The 6199-nt window shown below is 46.2% G+C and overlaps 1 pseudogene; it reads left to right on the top strand.

The window, feature by feature from the left end:
• The first annotated feature begins 1395 nt into the window (after nucleotides 1-1395).
• LOC123449512 lies at nucleotides 1396-4680 on the top strand (annotated as a pseudogene).
• Nucleotides 4681-6199: the final 1519 nt, after the last annotated feature.

Raw genomic sequence — 6199 nt, 5'->3', positions numbered from 1 at the left:
ATGTTTTCAAAATTGTGACCATATTTTGAATATACGAACATTTTAAAAAAATTGGAATATTTTTTGAAACCAAAGACATTGGAATTATTAAATAATTTAATTTAAAATTCCATTTTTAGAAATTTAGGAACTTTTATGAAGTCCCAAATTACTTCAAGTAGAAAAAGGAAACACCGAAAAGGAAAAGGAAAAATAAAAAAACTAATTTAAAAAAAATAGGCCGTCCGGACATCGGCCAGTCCAAAAAAGCATGTCCTGTGCTATCTCGACACGTAGAGCGCAGTATAAGAGATTCCTATTACATGTGCCTCTACAAGTAGGGATTCCTTGTGCGAAATGTTTTTCGTCACTTATAAATGATGTCGGTGGATAATACAGTACAATTTTAGGGGTAATTTTGGACACCGCAAGAAGCATTAACGACTTTATTTTTAGAGATATAGAATATGTTCTCTCCCATATTCCTGTAATAACTTAATATGAATTCTAAATTGTATAGTTGATCGTCCGTGCGTTGTCACGGGACACCATACCGTACAAACAAGACAAACGCTCATGCGTAGGTGTGTGTTTCTCTTATATGGTATGTTAACGTTAACGATGGCACGATATGTTACCAACTTAGCGTTTACGTTGTGTCTTTTGCTTTTTGTATGGATTAATAACACTCATGAATGGTGAGTTGTTTTTTTGAAAATTCATAATCTATACTACTAATAAAAGATCAAACCTAAACTTCTCTAGGTACACACAGCTATTACCCCCACAAAAACAAACATCAATCACCACCACACATTTAGCCAACAAATAAAAATCTAACGGATTTTCATCATCCACGCAGCACCACCGTGTGCATTTACCAATTAAAGTAAGGCTGACCGTGCTTCACCTCCTCCTCTAAGAAAAATGAACGCCTGGTCAATTAGGAAACTGTAATCACGAGTGCCTATCTAATCCCATAAAATCAGCACCCCACCTCCCACTCGCTCGCTCGCCCACCGCTTGCCTCGCGTGGCCGTCGCCGTCGCTCGACGCTCGCCTCGCGCCGCCGCCGCAGGAGGCGGCCGAGCAGCCATAGGGGAACGGCGGGCGGGCGGGCACCATGGAGCTCTGCTGCCCCCGCCCCGCTCAACCCGCTCCGCGCGCGCCCCGCACGACCGCCGCCACTCCGCTCGCCCCACGCCGCGCGCGCCCCGCTCGGCTGCCGCCGCTCCGCTCGCCCCGCGCCCCGCACGGCTGCCGCCACTCCGCTCGCCCCACGCCGCGCGCGCCCCGCTCGGCTGCCGCCGCTCCGCTCGCCCCGCGCCCCGCACGGCTGCCGCCACTCCGCTCGCCCCACGCCGCGCGCGCCCCGCTCGGCTGCCGCCGCTCCGCTCGCCCCGCGCCACGCGCGCCCCGCACGACCGACGCCCCCGCCCCACTCGCCCAGCACGGCCGCCGCCACTCCGCCCCAAGAGAGCACAGCGAACAGGAAGTCGCCGAAGGTGGCCTTGGCCAGAACGTGGCGCGCGTACGCACCGCCCGAGCCCAGGATGGGGCGAGGCGTCGTGGCAGGCCTTGGAGTTTGCACCGAAGGAGCTCAGGAATGGGGAATGGGCGCGAGGCATCGCGGTGGAGGACGATAAGGCGACCGACGTGCTCGCTTGGGCCGAGGCATCGGGGCGGAGGACGACATGGTGGTCGGCTTGCTCGCTTCCGAGGATGGAGGCCGCCTCGCCGGGGCTCGGGTGGGGCATCACGGTGCCGGGCTATTGCCGGTGGTGCCGGGGCCGGGTGGTGGTTTGACGGGCGACGCAGAGGAGGTGTTGTCCTGGATCCAACAACCAGCGCAGGTTCGTTCCTCCTTCAAGTACGAGGAGATACAGGGGTGGCCCGGCGGGAGCTGCAGCTCGTCGGCATCGCGGCCATGCTCATCGCCTGCAAGTACGAGGAGATATGGGCGGCCGAGGTATGGCCAAACACTTTCTCTCACCCCCCTTGCATCCATCAATCGCCTGTTCGTTCGAGTATCTGTTCATGTTTGTCTGTGAACGAACTCTGAATTTGAAGTATCTGTTGTCTGCAGGTAGGCGATTTCATATCCATCGCCGATAACTACTACTCGAGGCAGCAGATCCTGTCCATGGAGAAGAATATCCTGAACAGCATGGCGTGGAACCTCACGGTGCCCACCCCGTACGTCCCTGGTGCGGTTCGCCAAGGCCGCCGGGGGCGACAAGGAGGTGAGAAGAACTGGTCATGGATTTTGATTCTGATCTCTGAACTTGTCTCTGTCTGACATGGAATTTGCGTCCTACGTAGTGCTGAACTTCTTTTCCTCCTGTTCTTGTGAATGAATGCAGCTTCCAAACATGATATTCTTCTTCGCCGAGATGGCGCTCATGGAATATGAGCTGGTCACCGTGCGCCCCTCGCTGCTGGCAGCGTCTGCCGTGTACGCTGCTCGGTGCACGCTGAAAAGAAGCCCTATCTGGACAGAAACCCTTAAGCATCACAGCGGACTCGCTGAACCACAGCTCCTGTGAGTGATCCATTTACTTGTCTCTCTGTTGTATAAGAAAAATTCATGATATAGAATATATATAGATACGTAATTTTTAACTATTGAATTAAGGGGGAGTTAAACAACATTAATCGTCTCGAAGTGGCGATGAGCAGGGTTAAATCCATTTAACTTTGAGATTAGTTGCTAACAAGTTTTTAGAAGTACTATTATAGTTATACTCCGTGCCGGTATCTAACCGTGGGAATTATCATTCTAAGGCCTTGTTCGGTTAATCCACTGTCTAAGTGGATTGCGGTGGATTGGAGGGGAATGGGGTGGAATTTATACTAGATGGGATTTAATCCATGCCAATCCCTCTTATTTTCGGTGGAACCGAACAAAGCCTAAAACATATGGTGTCTCACCGTGGGAGTTATCATTCTTTTGCTGCAACATCAGGTTCATTTGTCATTGAACCTATTAATGGACTTTTCAGCAACTGCTGGGCGCAGTACTAACACATTCTTACTGCAGGTTGTGAAGTATCTGATTGTCGCTTTCGACATCGTCAACTCTGTACACGAGCAAGGGAATACAGCGTTGCATATAGCAGCGTTCCGAGGTCATTTACCGGTGGTGGAAGCCCTAATGACTGCATCACCATCACTTATATCAGCTAGAAATGAAGTTGGTGACACGTTCCTCCATATGGCACTGACTGGCTTCAGAACTCTTGGCTTCCGAAGGCTTGATCGTCAGATGGAGCTCACGAAGCATCTGGTCTCTGGATCGATCATGGATGTCAGCGATGTAATCAACGTGCAGAACGACGATGGAAGAACCGTGCTTCACCTGGCAGTGGTTGGTAATCTGCACTCCAGCCTCGTTGAGCTCCTGATGACCGTGCCATCGATCGACCTGAACGTCCGTGACAGCAACGACATGACCCCGCTGGATTTACTGAAGAAGCAGCCGCACACTGCATCGTCTGAGATACTCATCAAGGAGCTGATTCTGGCCGGCGGGATCTCGAACTCGAGGTATCACGAGACGAGGTCCGCCATTGCTTCTCAACTGAAGATGCACCACATTGTGGGCAGCCCGGGGACTTCTTTCAGAATCTCAGATGCTGAGATTTTCCTCCATGCGGGCATTGATGCGTCAGGCGTCAGTGAAAGAACGAGAACGAGAACGACCTCGTTCTCTAGCGTTGGCAAGAGTGCTGAACTTGTAACCCTGGGACCTGGTATTAAGAGGCTGAATTCCATGCAGAGCGCGGCTAGACACCTCAAGGTCCTGCTCAGATGACCGCTTCGCAAGGGGAATAAATTAGCTGGTAGCCCCAGGGAATCGGACGATGACGCCTCCTCGGTGGACTCCGTCAAGAGCTGGAGCCATGTCGAGACTACCCTGACACCGCTGAGGCAGAGGTACTCCAAGGTGAGCTCCCTATTCGGCAACAAGCGAACCTTGGCAAGTCCATCAATGAAGATGAGGTCGGCAGCTGACCACACACTGCCCGAATCTCCCCCGGTTTCGGCGTCATGGTCTTCGTCGTCGTTGATCGACAAGATCGAAGCAGTCCATCTAGACAAAGACGAACCATCACCCAGCGCCAGTGCAATGATCAGGCACACGCCTAAGAAATATGGATCTCTGAACAGTAGACTTATGAACCAGTACCTTGGCACCGGAGCGCAGTTGGGGGATTCAACCTCGGGGCAGCGGTCGAGACGATCACTTCTGTCAGTAGTCTGATCAGATGAGTTAGATGGTGCAGTTTAAATTTGACTGATAAGGCTGAGATAACTAAATATGTCTACAAAAATTAATGCAATGTGGCAGGTAAGTGTAACTGAGAGCATGATTTGGAAATGGATGGATTATAAAGTTCCTAAAGTTAATTACCATATGTGCAAATCATGACCTCTGCCTTACATAATGTGTAAGTACATGAAATGACAGATGTGTCAATCATTCATCACATGTGCCTGTTATTCTTTTCATTTTATTTCAGAAGATGTGTACTTGTTCTTGGGTATAAAGCTGTGTCGGCCACTCTTTCTCATGTAGCCTAGGATGCTTAATATTTAATTGATTTATTCATAGAATGTAAAAAATATATAGTTGTAATGAAAAGGATCGTATGCATTGCCTTTTTTGAAATAAAATGTAATGGTAATTATTTTCTGAAATTAAGGTACTGTGATTTGAGAGGAATAGATGTGTATGCATTGTTGTTACAGTGCAGGAGAGTGAATTGTGATCATTTTCCTATTGTGTATTGTTTGTTCTACGTAATTAGACTTTCCTTTAGCATCTTAAAGATATTTCTCCACATCTTTCTTATAACTTTGTTTGCAGCCTGATTATATGTTGTATGTGCTCTCCCATTAATGTCTCGGGCCTATTAATCCATATATTATTGTTCCTAATTTTCTGCAGCCCCCTGATCACCATATTTATTTGGAAGCTTGGAACATGACAATCTTAGTTTGGTCTATGATGCAACAATAGGTTTTCTTTTCAGCTGTGTTCCTGCTGTTCATTTTGAAGTGCAGTACAAATGTCATGTTTCATATTTAATAATCTTTAGAGGTTCCGTACTTAACTCTTGCATTTTGGTTACTATAGAGAAGTATGTTCATATGATTAAGGATTGTACCATTGACCCGTGAAAATGATCCAAACTTCACTTCTAGGTGCAGCACGGTACATCTTCGTTCTCTAACCATGTACTTTATGTATGACCATGACAAAAATAATCATATTTGTTTGACTACTTATGCTTCTGTAGTTCTGTACAATGTTTATCCGCTGGTCACAACTACAGAGGTTGCAGATTAGCAAAATGGGTTTTGAGGATAGTGCGATATGGTGTCTGCACTTATATTTTATTTTGCATAGAATAGAATGCATGTATGATATGACCAGTTCTAAGAAATACTAGGGTTCTAAGAGAGGCGTGTGCCTGGCTTTAGCGAACCGAAGCCGTAACGGAGGCCATTCTATTTAGCTGAGAACATGTCTATATATTTTTATGTAGCCGACGATTCAATTGTGAAATGCTAGGGTTCAATTAAAGAAAAATGTGTGTGCAAGATCAGTAGATTTTGTGATGCAAGGATTAGTAGATTTGATATTACTATCTTGCAACCTATACGAACACCGAATGGGTGAAGCAACATAGGTTATTGTCCAGCAACGCGATCACAGATCTACAATGGTTTCTCACTATTAAAAATAAAACTTGAATGACATTTCAAGATTATGTACTTATTTGACCATATATTTTAAAAAAAATCATGTTTTCATATTCAGAATGTAGCTACTAATGTTTGCGCTTATTTCTTCAGAAGTTTAGGATTTTAAACAAACTTAATGCAAATCTTTTTTTTAAATTATATTATACATGCGTTGCACGTGCACGATTACTAGTTTGTATTAACCAAACAATTCAAACCAATGCTTCATGTATTTTTTAAACCTGAATTTATTGTGATAACTCATCAAAGGGAGTAAGGCAAAAGAACACCCAGTTGGGAAGATGAAAAAAAGACTAAGCCATATTAAATTATGATAATGATATAAAAAACTGAACATAATTTGATCAGTATATGCTTGCCCACTACAAATGATTTGAACCGCAAAGGGATATGTTTAAAATAATCTAAGTACATATTGGTAGCTAGATTGTTTATATACAACACAGAG

This window comes from Hordeum vulgare, chromosome 4H (genome assembly GCF_904849725.1).
Source record: "Hordeum vulgare subsp. vulgare chromosome 4H, MorexV3_pseudomolecules_assembly, whole genome shotgun sequence".
NCBI lineage: Eukaryota > Viridiplantae > Streptophyta > Magnoliopsida > Poales > Poaceae > Hordeum > Hordeum vulgare.
This window is presented reverse-complemented; position numbering and strand designations above follow the sequence as displayed.